Below are 18244 nucleotides of genomic sequence, written 5' to 3' on the forward strand. Positions count from 1 at the left end.
AAGTAAACAGAAAAAATGAAGCAATTGCAACATCATTCAAATAAATCACAGGTCCAAGAAAAGTACCTGAAAATAAATAATTTTCCTTAAATAAGATACAACCATCTAAAGGAAAAATAAATACTGTTTTGCTATAGAAACAATAGCATAATTAGCAGGAATAGAGATAGCCCCAATAAATTGAAGAACCTTCAAAATTGAAATGAACTGCCGGCAAAGAATATAGTTTAAAACCTTTAAAGAAGGAATAAAAGAAAATTCTCAGCCTATTCCATTCCCTAGTATGAGGAACTGGAAAAAAAAACTCTGAAAATACAGAAGAATAAATAAGCAGAAATAAAATGTTAGTTAGTCTTGAAAGAACTAATTACCTTAATATCCAAAATAATCAACACCTTTTCAACAAAGAACAAATGTACTTTAATAAAAAGATAAAAAAGTAGATTTGTTAGTGTCAATATCTGATGAAGAAAATTCTGAAAGAGAAAAATCATCATCAGAGAAGGATAAATCATTATGTTGTTGGTCATTTGAAACTTCAATAATTAAAAAAGAAGTTTGAAAAAGACCTAAAAATTTTATTAGAAGGCACGATGTCAGACAAAGCCTTTAAAATAGAATCAGAAAAATATTCTTATAAATCTTCTAAGTAATTCTTGTACATAAGATGTAAAAAGAATAGCAAATATATAAAGCATAAATACTAACGGATTCTGCATGTAAAAGTTTATCATGATAACTATTACAAACCATAGCTAAAGAAAAACATTCATAACATTTTAAAATAAATGAACTTAGCTTTGGTAGGACTGAACTCAGTCAACAGGAATCCCTTAGAACGTCTTTGAAACAGGAACAGTGAAATCTTGCAATATGTAATAGAAAAAAAAACAATATTAAAAGCAAAATTATCAAATTCCTTAAATGACAGTTTCAGGAATGGGAAAAGAATGCAAAATAATAAGCTTCTAAAAACCAGAAGCAATAAAAAAGTGAGGTTTAAATAATGTGAGGAAAAAAATGGAACAAAAATACGCCCACATTTTTTGGCGCCAAATATGACGCCCACATTGGCGCTAAATACAACGCCCATATTTTTGGCGCCAAGTATGACGCCACATTTTTTGGCGGGAAAAAAATGTCTGAATACACATGCGTCAAAAAAGACGTTACAGAATACAACTTCCGGCGTCAACTGACAACATTTTTTGCGCCAAAAAAGTCAGCGCCAAGAATGACGCAATAAAAAGAAACATTTTCTCCCCCGCGAGCCTAACAGCACGCAGGGGAAAATGGTCAATTGAAAATTTTCAAGGTAATGAAAAATAAATTGAATTAAAATGAATTATCCCAAATAATGAAACTGACAGTCTGAATTATAAAGGAATACTGATTATCCTGAATCATGGCAAATATAAGTTTAAAGACATATATTTAGAACTTTACATATAAAGTGCCCAACCATAGCTGAGAGTGTCCCAAAAAATAAGATTTACTTACCCCAGGACACTCATCTACATATAGTAGATAGCCAAACCAGTACTGAAACTAGAATCAGTAGAGGTAATGGTATATAAAAGAGTATATCGTCGATCTGAAAAGGGAGGTAAGAGATGAATCTCTACGACCGATAACAGAGAACCTATGAAATAGATCCCGTAGAAGGAGACCATTGTATTCAAATAGGCAATACTCTCTTCACATCACTCTGACATTCACTGTACTCTGAGAGGAAAACTGGGCTTCAGCCTGCTGCAAAGCGCATATCAACGTAGAATCTAGCACAAACTTACTTCACCACCTCCATGGGAGGCAAAGTTTGTAAAACTGAATTGTGGGTGTGGTGAGGGGTGTATTTTAAGGTTTGGGAAACTTTGCCCCTCCTGGTAGGAATGTATATCCCATACGTCACTAGCTCATGGACTCTTGCTAATTACATGAAAGAAATGGCAATTGTATTATCCAGAAATTAGAGTAGAAAAAGTTCAACAACGTAAATTTAATCCAGAAATTTAATCCAGAAAACATTGGTTTCGGTAGCATGGAGGGAATCCCACTTCAAATGAATTAATAGAGAGTACTTAACTCCAGCAAGAATATCTAGTTGAAGTTCAGGGGTACCTAGGAGATGCCCTAAATGTGATGCAGAGCTAGCGGATCTTTTCTATTGCTTTTGGAATTGTCCAAAAATGAAACGTTTCTGGTTTAAGATCACCTACTGGCTCAATAAACATTGGAAGGTAGCGTAACGTCGTTACCCACTCACATCTTTTTTGTATAAAGAGATCGATTTAAGGTACAACATAAGATCAATAAATACTGCTATTTTATTTGGCCGAAATTTACTTTTAAAGTGGAAAAATAGAAGTTGTCCTACAACTGGCGAATTTGTTAATATACAAAGCCAGATTATTATGGAGCAACTCCTTATAAAAATACAATGATAAGAATTTGAAAAACTTTTATTATTTTTTTAAATGGATATAGATGTAATTAAGAAACTACCAGTGGTAGTGGTTCAATAACAGATTGTTCACCCTTTCCAGAAAACAGATTTTTTTTCTTAAATATATATTATCAGATGTTTTTTTGTTCCATGTTTTAACATATAAATGATTATTATGTAAGCAAAGAAAACTATTGTTAAAATGCTATGCGGTTTATGAATGATCTACAATAAAAATATTATAAAAAATAAATATATCAAAATGATCTATAAAAGCAGTGGTCGACAAATCTGTTTAAAAATTAGCAGACAGTGGTATCTGTATAGCGATATATGGACACTAACCCAAAACGCTAGGAGTCAGTGGTAAAATTCTAGGAACCAGTGGCTCCCTGGCTCTTAGGTTTGTCGGGCCCTGCTATAAGGAATATCAGAAATGCAGAAAGCGGAGCCTTTACCGTTAGCAAATGTAACATCCTTTAGGGATATAAAATGTATAGTTGGCATATTATTAAATGAATACATCTGATATACATTAAGCAGCCACTAAAGGCAAGATTAATAAGCAAGCACATCATGGCTATGCTTTAACAGCCTAAAAAGTTTTATTTTTTTGTTGCCTGGCTCACAGATCCTAAAACTTTATACACGTACACACTCATCAAGTGAGTCATGAAAATCAAGCATACATGCAGCATCCCAATCATCAGCCTTCTCCCAGTAGTGCATTCCTGCTCCTGTGTCTACTTATGTATGCTTTTCAACAAAGGATACCAAGAGAATGAAGCAGATTTTATAAAGTAAATCAGAAAGTTTTTTGAAACTACATGCTTTGTCGGAATTAAAGTTTTTTTTCTTTACTGTCCCTTTTACTTTTTTCATGCTTTTATTATCCAGTCATGGTAATGAAGAAACTTGCTTTAAAGTGATGGTAAATCCTAGTGTTTGTGAAATGCTAGGATTTACCAGCTGAACAAATAAAAAAAACTAACTATATTTTACCACTTTCCTCTTACTACCTCCAGCTATGTTGAGAGCTTGCAAGAGACTGACTGGATATGGCAGTTAGGGGAGGAGCTATATTGCAGCTCTGCTGTGGGTGATCCTCTTGCAACTTCCTGTTGGGAAGGAGAATATCCCACAAGTAATGGATGATCCGTGGACTGGATACACCTAACAAGAGAAAGGGACTTTCAGTCATGAGGTATAAAATATTTCATGTTGAAAGTTCCTTTATTTGTCTGAAGCGTTCACCGCACTGAGCTCCTCAGGCAGCCCACGGCAGAACGCTATTTTGCTGTAAGGTGACGTTTCCACCTCTTAGCCGTGCGGGCCAGCTGGTGCCAAGACGGATAGCTAGCACGCAAAATAGAGTTCTGCCATGAGCTTCCTGAGGCGCTCAGCGCGGCGAACACTTTAGACAAATAAAGGAACTTTCGGCAGGAAGTATTTTATACTTCATGAATGAAACTCCCCTTTATTTGCTCCACTGCTAAATCCTAGCGTTTCACAAACACTAGGATTTACCATCACTTTAACTAATCCTCTCACTTAGGGCCTGAAGATAATTTCCTGCTTAGAAATTACAGTGCAAACTTCACAGGGGCTGAGCTCACAGAATGCTCTAAGAAAAAGGGCAGAACCTGGAAGTCCCAGAATAATGATCTAAAATGATCCTACAGCACTGCAAGATCTCTCACAACTGTCTAAACATTTCTGTATAGGAAGGAAAGACAAGCCCAGAGCTATATAGCACTGCATGACATGAACATATTGTTTAATTTACACTTTGTGCTTTGTATTTTAGATTTAAAACTTCAGATTAAGTCTTTTTAAGTATTATTACATTTAAGCTTTGCACTTTCTCTTTTGCATTTCAATGCATTTAGATTCTGAAATGAGATAAATAAGCTTCTATGAAAGCCAATGGTTATTCGTACCATCAAGGATTATTTGTTTGAAGAATCATCATCTGTCAATCCATTAGACAGTATGGCGGGCAGGAAAGCTGCGTTTATTGGCGGTGCAGTAAGAAGGTAAATAAATCAATTTAAAAAAATTAATGAATTAAACTGATGCCAATTTTTTTACAAGTCTATACAATGCAGTAAGGATGTCATGTTAACTTGATATTCACTTTAAATAGTAAACTGAATTAATTTAATTGTACTAGAATCTGCTTCTCACTGCTGTAACAGAGACAGATTTGTAGCCACCATAACTTTTGACGTTCAGTATTAGCACATCAGCTAAATTTTCATTTCAAAGATACTTGACACACATTTGAAAAAACATTGAATGATACTTTGCACATCTTGGATCTTAAAGAGACTGCTTTGTAATACTGTAAAATAATTCAGAAATCCATAGCTAAAGTGTTTTCCATCAGAAAACTTTATTTTCTATGTTTTTATTTATTTATTTTATACTTTGCACTGAGAAAGCATACAAAGTAATTTGCCTTGAAACCCATTATCAAAAGTATTAAAGTATTCCATCCCAATTCAACAGCCCTAAAAACACATTAAAATCCATATTGGCCGGTATTTGAATGCAGCTATTTCTTCAACCTTTTCGTTTTCTCAGTACAGTACGTTCTCAGTTTTTTGCTATAAGATAAAATTAATATTAAGTGTAATTTTATAATTAGCTTTTAAAAAACATTATGTGTTCCCAATAGTAAATTGTACCTGCTGGAGTGTATTACATTGTTTACAAATAGCTAATTTACCTTTATTTTGTTATTTAAAATAAATGCTTCTTCTTGATGAAACTGCCACCTATACTGATCATTTCAAAACTGCAGTACAAAAAAAAACCTATTTAAACAAAAGCCAGCAAAGAAAAGAACACTCCAAGTGGGGGCGAGGGAGATATGTACTATTTTTAAAACATTTTTTATACAGGTAGCCCTCAGTTTACGCCGGGGTTAGGTTCCAGAAGGAATGGTTGTAAATCGAAACTGTGGTAAATTGAAACCCAGTTATATTATGTAAGTCAATGGGAAGTGAGGGAGATATGTTCCAGGCCCCTCTCAAAATTGTCGTAAGTAACATCTAATACATTATTTTTAAAGCTTTGAAATGAAGAATTGAAATGCTAAACAGCATTATAAACCTAATAAAATAATCACACAACACAGAATATATAATTAAACTAAGTTAAATGAACAAAAACATTTGCTAAACAGCATTATAAGCCTAATAAAATAATCACACAACACAGACTTTACTTGCATTTTTCTGCAAACAGTTCTTTCTATGCATTCCAATCTGGACTGATTTATAGACAGGAAGATCTTGTTCCTTTGAAATCTGCTCGATAGCTCAGGTCTGGTTAAACCGATTAATTTCAGCTTGCTTGGCTTTCCTGCAACACAAGCAGACAGCTCCACCTACTGGCTATTTTAATAAATGCACTGCTTCTCAATGCTTTTCAATAGCAGTCACATGACAGAAAAAAAAGGTTGTTATTCTGAAACGGTGTAAATTGAACCATTGTAAAACGAGGACCACCTGTATATAGAGGTTTCAAAATACACATAAAAAAACATAATTTATGCTTACCTGATAAATTTATTTCTCTTGTGGTGTATTCAGTCCACGGGTCATCCATTACTTATGGGATTATATCTCCTTCCCAACAGGAAGTTGCAAGAGGATCACCCAAGCAGAGCTGCTATATAGCTCCTCCCCTCACGTCATATCCAGTCATTCGACCGAAACAAGACAAGAAAGGAGAAACCATAGGGTGCAGTGGTGACTGTAGTTTGAATTAAAAATTTAGATCTGCCTTAAAAGACAGGGCGGGCCGTGGACTGAATACACCACAAGAGAAATAAATTTATCAGGTAAGCATAAATTATGTTTTCTCTTGTTAAGTGTATTCAGTCCACGGGTCATCCATTACTTATGGGATACCAATACCAAAGCTAAAGTACACGGCTGATGGGAGGGACAAGGCAGGAACCTTAAACGGAAGGAACCACTGCCTGTAGAACCTTTCTCCCAAAAACAGCCTCCGAAGAAGCAAAAGTGTCAAATTTGTAAAATTTTAAAAAAGTGTGAAGACCAAGTTGCAGCCTTGCAAATCTGTTCAACAGAGGCTTCATTCTTAAAGCCCAGGTGGAAGCCACAGCTCTAGTGGAATGAGCTGTAACTTTTTCAGGAGGCTGCTGTCCAGCAGTCTCATAGGCTAAGCGTATTATGCTACGAAGCCAAAAGGAGAGAGAGGTAGCCGAAGCTTTTTGACCTCTCCTCTGTCCAGAGTAAACGACAAACAGGGAAGAAGTTTGACGAAAATCTTTAGTTGCCTGCAAATAGAACTTCAGGGCACGGACTACGTCCAGATTATGCAAGAGTCGTTCCTTCTTTGAAGAAGGGTTAGGACACAGTGATGGAACAACAATCTCTTGATTGATATTCCTGTTAGAAACTACCTTAGGTAAGAACCCAGGTTTAGTACGCAGAACTACCTTGTCTGAATGGAAAATCAGATAAGGAGAATCACAATGTAAGGCAGATAACTCAGAGACTCTTCGAGCCGAGGAAATAGCCATCAAAAACAGAACTTTCCAAGATAACAGCTTAATATCAATGAAATGAAGGGGTTCAAACGGGACACCTTGAAGAACTTTAAGAACTAAGTTTAAACTCCACGGCGGAGCAACAGTCTTAAACACAGGCCTAATCCTAGCCAAAGCCTGACAAAAGGCCTGAATGTCTGGAACTTCTGCCAGACGTTTGTGTAGAAGAATAGACAGAGCAGAAATCTGTCCCTTTAATGAACTAGCAGATAAGCCCTTTTCTAAACCCTCTTGTAGAAAAGACAATATCCTAGGAATCCTAACCTTACTCCATGAGTAACTCTTGGATTCGCACCAGTATAAATATTTACGCCATATCTTATGGTAAATTTTTCTGGTAACAGGTTTCCGAGCCTGTATTAAGGTATCAATAACCGACTCAGAGAAGCCACGCTTTGATAGAATCAAGCGTTCAATCTCCATGCAGTCAGTCTCAGAGAAATTAGATTTGGATGATTGAAAGGACCCTGAATTAGAAGGTCCTGCCTCAGAGGCAGAGACCATGGTGGACAGGACGACATGTCCACTAGGTCTGCATACCAGGTCCTGCATGGCCACGCAGGCGCTATCAGAATCACCGATGCTCTTTCCTGTTTGATCCTGGCAATCAGTTGAGGAAGCATCAGGAATGGTGGAAACACGTAAGCCATGTTGAAGACCCAAGGGGCTGTCAGAGCATCTATCAGCACCGCTCCCGGGTCCCTGGACCTGGATCCGTAACAAGGAAGCTTGGCGTTCTGGCGAGACGCCATGAGATCCAGATCTGGTTTGCCCCAACGATGAATCAGTTGAGTGAAGACCTCCGGGTGAAGTTCCCACTCCCCCGGATGAAAAGTCAGGCGACTTAGAAAATCCGCCTCCCAGTTCTCCACGCCTGGGATGTAGATCGCTGACAGATGGCAAGAGTGAGACTCTGCCCAGCGAATTATCTTTGAGACTTCCAACATTGCTAGGGAACTCCTGGTTCCCCCTTGATGGTTGATGTAAGCCACAGTCGTGATGTTGTCCGACTGAAATCTGATGAACCTCAGAGTTGCTAACTGAGGCCAAGCCAGAAGAGCATTGAGTATTGCTCTCAACTCCAGAATATTTATTGGGAGGAGTTTCTCCTCCTGAGTCCATAATCCCTGAGCCTTCAGGGAGTTCCAGACTGCGCCCCAATCTAGAAGGCTGGCATCTGTTGTTACAATCGTCCAATCTGGCCTGCGAAAGGTCATACCCTTGGACAGATGGACCCGAGAAAGCCACCAGAGAAGAGAATCTCTGGTCTCTTGGTCCAGATTTAGCAGAGGGGACAAATCTGAATAATCCCCATTCCACTGACTTAGCATGCATAAATGCAGCAGTCTGAGATGCAGGCGTGCAAATGGCACTATGTCCATTGCCGCTACCATTAAGCCGATTACTTCCATGCACTGAGCCACTGACGGGCGTGGAACGGAATGAAAGACACGGCAAGCATTTAAAAGCTTTGATAACCTGGACTCCGTCAGGTAAATTTTCATCTCTACATAATCTATCAGAGTCCCTAGAAAAGAGACCCTTGTGAGTGGTGATAGAGAACTCTTTTCCACGTTCACTTTCCACCCATGCGACCTCAGAAATGCCAGAACTATCTCTGTATGAGACTTGGCCATTTGAAAGCTTGACGCCTGTATCAGGATGTCGTCTAGATACGGAGCCACCGCTATGCCTCGCGGTCTTAGAACCGCCAGAAGTGAGCCCAGAACCTTTGTAAAGATTCTCGGGCCGTAGCCAACCCGAAGGGAAGAGCTACAAACTGGTAATGCCTGTCTAGAAAGGCAAATCTTAGGTACCGATAATGATCTTTGTGAATCGGTATATGAAGGTAGGCATCCTTTAAGTCTACTGTGGTCATGTATTGACCCTCTTGGATCATGGGTAGGATGGTTCGAATAGTTTCCATTTTGAATGATGGAACTCTTAGGAATTTGTTTAAGATTTTTAGCTCCAAGATTGGTCTGAAGGTTCCCTCTTTCTTGGGAACCACAAACAGATTAGAGTAAAACCCTTGCCCTTGTTCCGTCCGCGGAACTGGGTGGATCACCCCCAATACTAAGAAGTCTTGCATACAGTGTAGAAATGCCTCTTTCTTTATTTGGTTTGCTGATAACCTTGAAAGATGAAATCTCCCTAGTGGAGGAGATGCTTTGAAGTCCAGAAGATATCCCTGAGATATGATCTCCAACGCCCAGGGATCCTGGACATCTCTTGCCCAAGCCTGGGCGAAGAGAGATAGTGTGCCCCCCACTAGATCCGTTTCCGGATAGGGGGCCCTCTCTTCATGCTGTCTTAGGGGCAGAAGAAGGCTTTCTGGCCTGCTTGCCCTTGTTCCAGGACTGGTTAGTTTTCCAGCCCTGTCTGTAACGAGCAACAGGTCCTTCCTGTTTTGGAGCGGAGGAAGTTGATGCTGCTCCTGCCTTGAAATTACGAAAGGCACGAAAATTAGACTGTTTGGCCTTTGACTTGGCCCTGTCCTGAGGAAGAGTATGACCCTTACCCCCAGTAATGTCAGCAATAATTTCTTTCAAGCCGGGCCCGAATAAGGTCTGCCCTTTGAAAGGAATATTAAGCAATTTAGATTTAGAAGTCACGTCAGCTGACCAGGATTTAAGCCATAGCGCTCTGCGCGCCTGGATGGCGAATCCGGAGTTCTTAGCCGTTAGTTTGGTTAAATGTACAACGGCATCAGAAACAAATGCATTAGCTAGCTTAAGTGCTTTAAGCTTGGCCATAATCTCATCCAATGGAGCTGTGCGAATGGCCTCTTCTAGAGACTCAAACCAGAATGCCGCAGCCGCAGTGACAGGCGCAATGCATGCAAGGGGCTGTAAGATAAAACCTTGTTGAACAAACATTTTCTTACGGTAACCTTCTAATTTTTTATCCATTGGATCCGAAAAAGCACAACTATCCTCCACCGAGATAGTGGTACGCTTAGCTAAAGTAGAAACTGCTCCCTCCACCTTAGGGACCGTCTGCCATAAGTCTCGTGTGGTGGCGTCTATCGGGAACATTTTTCTAAATATCGGAGGTGGGGAAAAGGGCACACTGGGTCTATCCCACTCCTTGCTAATAATTTCTGTAAGCCTTTTAGGTATAGGAAAAACGTCAGTACACACCGGTACCGCAAAGTATCTATCCAACCTACATACTTTCTCTGGAATTGCAACCGTGTTACAATCATTCAGAGCCGCTAATACCTCCCCTAGCAATACGCGGAGGTTCTGAAGCTTAAATTTAAAATTAGAAATCTCTGAATCCGGTCTCCCTGGATCAGATCCGTAACCCACAGAATGAAGCTCTCCGTCCTCATGTTCTGCAAATTGTGACGCAGTATCAGACATGGCTCTCACATCATCAGCGCGCTCTGTCCTTAACCCAGAGCTATGGCGCTCTTAATTCAGGCAATTTAGATAATACCTCTGTCATAACAGCAGCCATGTCTTGCAAAGTGATTTGTATGGGCCTCTCTGATGCACTTGGCGCCACAATATCACGCGCCCCCTGAGCGGGAGGCGAAGGTACTGACACGTGAGGAGAGTTAGTCGGCATAACTTCCCCCTCGTTGTCTGGTGATAATTTCTTTACAGATATAGATTGACTTTTATTCAAAGTGACATCAATACATTTAGTACACATATTTCTGTGGGGCTCCACATTGGCCTTCAAACATAGTGAACAAACAGATTCATCTGTGTCAGACATGTTTAAACAGACTCGCAATGAGACTAGCAAGCTTGGAAAAACCTTTCAAATAAATTTACAAGCAATATAAAAAACGCTACTGCGCCTTTAAGAAGCACAAAAAAACGTCACAGTTGAAATAACAATGAACCAAATCAGTTATAGCAACCAAATTTTCACAGTAAATGTATTAAGTTAGAAAAGTATTGCACCCACTAGCAAATGGATGATTAACCCCTTAATACCCAAAAACGGATAATCAATTTAACAATTAACGTTTTTATCACAGTCAAACACACTGTCACAGGTCTGCTGTGACTGATTACCTCCCTCAAAATGACTTTTGAAGACCCCTGAGCTCTCTAGAGACGTCCTGGATCAAGGAGGAAGAAGCAGGAAGACTGAAACTGAATTTTTACTGCGCAAAAAAGCGCTAAAATAGGCTCCTCCCACTCCTATTACAACAGTGGGAAACCTCAGTTAATCGTTTCTATATAGAAATAAACAGCAGCCATGTAGAAAATTTCATGCCCCAAAAGATTTATCACCAAAGTACCTCACAAAAAACGAATAACATGCCAGTAAACGTTTTAAACATACACTTTAAAAGTTAGATAGTGTTATTAATAAGCCTGCTACCAGTCGCTTCTACTGCAGTTAAGGCTTATACAATACTTCAGTATTAACAGTATTTTCTTAGTCAAATTCCATTCCTTAGAAAAATACTTATTGTACATACATTCATCAGCCTGATACCAGTCGCTGCTGCATTTAAGGCTGTACTTACATTACATAGGTATCAGCAGTATTTTCTTAGTCAATTCCATTCCTTAGAAAAATAATTTACTGCACATACCTCGTTTGCAGGATTCCCCACATGCTATTCCCTTTCTGAAAGTTACCCCACTCCTCAGAATGTGCGAGAACAGCCAGTGGATCTTAGTTACTTCTGCTAAGATCATAGAAAACGCAGGCAGATTCTTCTTCTAAATACTGCCTGAGAACAAACAGCACACTCCGGTGCCATTTAAAATAACAAACTTTTGATTGAAGAAATAAACTAAGTATAAAAACACCACAGACCTCTCACAACGACCTATCTAGTTGAGTTGCAAGAGAATGACTGGATATGACATGTGAGGGGAGGAGCTATATAGCAGCTCTGCTTGGGTGATCCTCTTGCAACTTCCTGTTGGGAAGGAGATATAATCCCATAAGTAATGGATGACCCGTGGACTGAATACACTTAACAAGAGAAATAAAAGGTTACAGAGGATAAAGAATATGCCCAAACAGTCTAAACAAACTCAGCTAATAAATACTGTCCAGTGTACATCAAGTAAAGTAAACCACAACTTTTACAAGTAAAATAATAATATCTTCTAGACCTATTCAGCAAACTAATTTGCTAATTTTAAGGTATTGATTCATTAAAGAGTTCGCGTAATAGAAAGGTACAATTTAAACCTTTCTACCTCTACATAACAGATTAGGTTGAGGCTGTTGCTTAACCGGGCAGTATACACCAATTTTTATTTAACTGCATGTAATAGACATTATTATAAAGAAGAATATGCACAGATACTGATATCCAAATCCAGTGTAAAAAAACTTTTAAAAACTAATTAAGAAGCTGTCAATTTAGCACTGTTGATGAGATTAGCCTGGGACACCAACTGAAAAGGACTGAGAGCAGAACCTCCCCCCTCCCCTGCATATGAAAAGACCCATTATACAAACAGAAGCAGGCTGAAGTCTGTATACATTTAAAACTTTTGGGCTTGGTTAGGTGTCTGAAAACCAGCACAATGTTATTTAAAAATAAGCAAAACTATACATTTTTTTACAAAAACACTCCCAGATGCGCTATATAAATAGATCATCTATAAAACATTTATGCAAAGAAAAATCTAGTATGCAATGTCCATTTAACCTTATTGCTTTTGAGTACTACAGAATTAGCAACTAACTAGGACAAGTTCACTCATATTTTGGATAGCAGTGATAAAAGGTTTAATTGTGAATTAGCTGCATACCCATTTATTACAAAGGGTCACAGAGCACAATATCTCCTCATTGCTGATATTTACTATATTATGCTGTACAGCGATACAGTTTCTTTCAGCAACAATGTAGTGAACGTGCCGATGAAGACTGAAGTTTTCTGCAAGAACCTCCACCAGTATGTACATATACAAATTGTCCACAGCACCTTTATCTTGAAATCACTCCTTTATTTGGACAGATAAAACATGCAATATTTTGGGCCTTTCAGCCCTTAATCATGCATCATCAAGGAGTGTTATTATACTGTAACCTTCATAAAGGTAACACTTTTTAGTAGAGAGATAAGACTTTCTTAGGCATGAGAACAGTTGAAACCACCATTATAAGACATACCTACATGATAAGCTTATACAAAAAACAAAAACTGTAACAAGTGTAATATAAAAAATAATTAAAATAGAAATGTAATGTAATGTAAATGCAAAGTAAATGCAACAAAAAAAACATATTAGAGTACAATTAGAGCCATTTGAAGCTTATATAACATGTGGGCCCCTGCCTTTACACATCAGCAGTGCCATGCATAATAACATAAGAGGTAAGGCAGCAGAATTTATTATCTGGTTTACAGGGACACATTTGCTTGGATGGTCACCTTTAAAAATAGTTAATTATAAAAAGCAGAACAAAAAAATAGAACTTCCTGGGATGAGTGCCCATATTGTTAGGAATCACAGTATTTGTTTGAGAAATATATTAAGCATCAAAAGTTGTCAATAAGGATCTTGTTGTTACTTCATCCAAGTTATATTGCAAACTGAAATTCCCCAGGAAATAGATATGTTAACTTATATTAGAGGATATATAAGGAAGCAAACAACCCTCTCCAAAGTGCAAAACATAAGATGTGTGTATGTATTACTAACCAGCAAATCAAATCACCAGATCGTAATAAATTGTACTACCAAAATATAAAGTACAACTTCTGCAGACCATCGATCTATACAGCAAGGCTATCTAGGCTTGAAACTCTTGGATGGTAAAAGTCCAGGATCTGTGAAAGGGACGTTTTCAGAGCAATGTCTATCTTTTTCTGCCAGAAGTAGTAAAGTCAAATTTATCAAAATCATTCATGAAACCTGAAGACACAGCAGTTTACCCTAGACAGTTATTTCAAGGGCTGTACCATCCCCAGAAGCTAGTCAATATCATTATAGGCTTATCCAGTTTTCAGAGAACATACAGGAGTGAAATAAAGATTCAGACTGAGCCAAACCAAAAACCAAGACAAAAGAAATCCACTGTATCTTGTGCAAAATATTTCCCACGTCTCTGCAACCACAAACTCCACCAGACTTGTGCCCCACATATGCAAGTCAATAGCTTCTTAGCGACCTTGATAGAAGGGCCAATACCACTCCACAGCACCAGAGATTCAATACCCAGATCGTCTACTACTCAATCTCTATAGAGACCCAAGTCCTGCTCAGATAGGCCAGCCGCTCCCCCCCAGGCAATAGCAGGCAGCAAACTACTACTGTGGATTCACTCAAGCACCCTGGAGATAGAATCCCCATTATATCATTCTTTCATTTGAACAGGGAAGCTGCTCTTGGCTACTTTGTGAGTATCACCTGTAGCTCATGTTTGTTGCGCTTGCCCCATAACATACAACATCCTGTTCACAAGTGTCCACTGACCGTTAACTGCCCGTAATACCATCCTAATTACCTGAGCACATCCCCATTGGTTCCCTTCTACATTTCTTTAAATAACATTTATCTTTCTCCAGTTGTACAAAAAGCTTATTAATACTGTCAAATAGTCTCAGTTCAAAGTCCTCTAATATCATTAGATTATGTAAAGCTCTTCCATATCCATACTTAGTAAAGATAAAACTATTAGCGCAGTTAGCAGTCCATATGTGACTGCCCTACCCCGGGCAACGGGGGGTTTCTTGAGGTTTCACTAGTATGCCGAACGCAACGATTGGAGGAAGCCAGATTTGTCATCCATATGCTAAAGAAAGCAGGAGATGCGGGCGGAGGATAGGCCTTATGTTTACCATACTGGAAAGGTAAGTATTTTAAAAAATAAGCGTCTTTGTAAACTTTAATGAATGAAAGTGCCCATGTTATTTAAGATTATTTTTTGATCCTGGGTTTTAATTCATTACAGTTTACAATCACTTTAGCATACCCTGTACGTCGCTGGTCGTTTAGGGATTGTCTGGTTATAATAGAGTGGGTCTTGCTGCTCGCGTTATTAGACCTTTCCTCCTGCAGGCTTGCTAAAATAGCGTGGTCTCGCTGCTGGCGGAGAGACCGTGCTATTGAAAAAGTCACATAGAAAGACCAGCAACGCACAGAGTACACCGTTGGTTATTAAGGGGTTAAAAAAGTTTCCAATTTACTTCTATTATAAAATTTGCTTCTTTCCCATGATATTCTGTGTTTAAGAGATACCTAGGAAGACATCTGAAGCACTGCGTGGCACAAAACAGTGCTGCCCTCTAGTGATGTTGCAAATGGATAGCATTCTTGCAAAATTGCTGCCAAATAGTGTTCCAGAAATGGGCAGACTCCTAAGCATATTTCCTAGCTTTTCAACAAAAAATACCAAGAGGAACAAATAAAAATTGATAATAGAAGTAAATTAGAACGATGTTTAAAATTGCAGGCCTTGAGGCCGAATTATCAAAGGTCTTGCGGACCTGATCCGACAGTGCGGATCAGGTCCGCAAGACCTCGCTGAATGCAGAGAGAAATACGCTCTCCGTATTCAGCATTGCACCACCAGCTCACAAGAGCTGCTGGTGCAACGCCGCCCCCTGCAGACTCACGGACAATCGGCCGCCAGCAGGGGGTGTCAATCAACCCAATCGTACTCAATCGCGTTGAATTCCGGCGATTCCTGTCCGACTGATCTGAGCAGGCGGACAGGGTTATAGAGCAGCGGTCTTTGTGACCGCTGCTTCATAACTGCTGTTTCTGGCGAGTCTGAAGACTCGCCAGAAACACGGGCCCACGTGCTCCTTATGGAGCTTTATAAATGGGCCCCTTTATCTCAATCATAAAAGAAAAAAAAAATGAGTTTAATCTCCCTTTAAATTAGAAAAGGGGGCACGATACAAGCTGAAAATCTATTCCAAACATTTTTTATAATACACAAACATTTTATATTACAATCTCCAAGTATTTAAAGTCTCTTTATACTAAAAGTGACAATCTATTGGTTGTCAAACACACAGATGGCAGGTAGCATTTGTTTAAAGTCAGCTCAAGTTAAAGGGACAGTATACACTCATTTTCATATAACTGCATGTAATAGACACTACTATAAAGAATAAGATGCACAGATACTGATATAAAAATCCAGTATAAAACTGTTTAAAAACTTATTTAGAAGCTCTCAGTTTAGCTCCGTTGAAAAGGTAGCTGGAAAGCCAACTGCAAGTGGGAAATAAGACACTCCCCCGTCCCCCTTCTTTTGCATATGAAAAGACCCTTTACCCAAACAGGAGCAAGCTGGAGTAGGTATCTGTCGGTATTCTCCTAAAACTTTGGGGCTTGGTTAGGAGTCTGAAAATCAGAGCAATGTTATTAAAAAATAAGCAAAACTATACATTTTTAAAAAAAAAAAAAAAACCTTTATGGGCTATATAAATAGATCTACAAAACATTTATGCAAAGAAAAATCAGTGTATAATGTCCCTTTAAACAGCTAAAGACAAAAGTTATTTGCTTGAACGGTTTCTCTGTTTTAGTTTGCCATCTACTGGCAATTTTTTGTAACTACCATTCTTATGGTCAGCTTGAATAGAAAAACTGTTTACTTAAAGGGCCATTATAGTAGAAGAATTACATGTTCTAATTTGTCAGATCATGTCATCTTATCACTAAATGCTATATTGTTGACCACTTTTCCGAGAACTGCTGATCTCAATTTGCAAACACCACTGACCCATTGTTGCAGCATCGCTAATGACAAAATTACATGCTCTAATGAATTAGAACATTTTGTCACTATAGCGGCCCTTTAAAAAGCTGTTCATTTAGAAGGTACAAAAAAAACACAACTATTTTTTTCCCCTCATTTAACAAGAAGTATGAACATTTTCCAGGATTTTCAAGTAAAAATCATTTAATAGTGAGATTGGTTTTATTGTATGGTGAAGCGGTCAAGAATCAGTAGGCTAGTTGCAAAATAGGTAACGCAAGAAATTAAATTGGTTAAGCAAATGTAACTATGCCTTGAGACAAGATTAATACATTTAATTAAACCATTATAAAATAGAGATTGTATTTCTTTAGAAGTCCCTTGTTCCTCTACAGTCGATGGGAACTACTCTGGAATGTATTTTGCTGTATTTGTGAGACATCTGACCAATCAGTAAGGGGAAAGTAAATTCACTGTGTACATGCACGCTCACACATATGGCCAGTCATGTCCCAGGGTATGGTTAGAAAAATCACAGGAGCTTAAAGGGACACTAAACCCAAACTTTTTCTTTAATGATTCAGATAGAGGATGCAATTTTAAGAAACTTTCCAATTTTCCCCTAATATCAATTTTTCTTCGTTCTCTTGCTATCTTTATTTCAAAAGCAGGAATGTAAAGCTTAATAGCTGGCCCATTTTAGGTCCAGAGCCTGGGTTATGCTCGTTTATTGGTTTACTAAATGTAGCCACCAAAAAGCAAGCGCTATCCAAGGTGCTGAACCTAAAATAGACTGGCTCCTAAGCTTTAAAAGTTCTGCTCTTTTAAAATAAGGATAGCAACAGAACAAAGAAAATTTGATAATAGGAGTAAATGAGAAAGTTGCTTAACCCCTTAATGACCGGACCATTTTTCAATTTTCTTACCCTTAATGACAATGGCTATTTTTACATTTCTGCAGTGTTTGCGTTTAGCTGTAATTTTCCTCTTACTCGTTTACTGTACCCACACATATTATATACCGTTTTTCTCCTCATTAAATGGACTTTCTAAAGATACCATTATTTTCATCATATCTTATAATTTACTAAAAAAAAATGATAAAATATGAGGAAAAAATGGAAAAAAAACACACTTTTTCTAACTTTGACCCCCAAAATCTGTTACACATCTACAATCACCAAAAAACACCCATGCTAAATAGCTTATAAATTTTGTCCTGAGTTTAGAAATACCCAATGTTTACATGTTCTTTGCTTTTTTTGCAATTTATGGGGCAATAAATACAAGTAGCACTTTGCTATTTCCAAACCACTTTTTTTCAAAATTAGCGCTAGTTACTTTGGAACCCTGATATCTGTCAGGAATACCTGAATATCCCTTGACATGTATATATTTTGTTTTAGAAGACATCCCAAAGTATTGATCTAGGCCTATTTTGGTATATTTCATGCCACCATTTCACCGCCAAATGCGATTAAAAAAAAAAAAAAGTTCACTTTTTCACAAATTTTGTCACAAACTTTAGGTTTCCCACTGAAATTATTTACAAACAGCTT

The 18244-nt window shown here is 38.2% G+C and overlaps 1 protein-coding gene across 2 annotated transcripts in view; it reads right to left on the reverse strand.

The window, feature by feature from the left end:
• STAU2 (staufen double-stranded RNA binding protein 2) overlaps positions 1-18244 on the reverse strand; it is a 1329984-nt gene that overhangs the window by 1160411 nt on the left and 151329 nt on the right. The gene's annotated exons all lie outside the window — the stretch shown is intronic.

This window comes from Bombina bombina, chromosome 5 (genome assembly GCF_027579735.1).
Source record: "Bombina bombina isolate aBomBom1 chromosome 5, aBomBom1.pri, whole genome shotgun sequence".
Lineage (NCBI taxonomy): Eukaryota > Metazoa > Chordata > Amphibia > Anura > Bombinatoridae > Bombina > Bombina bombina.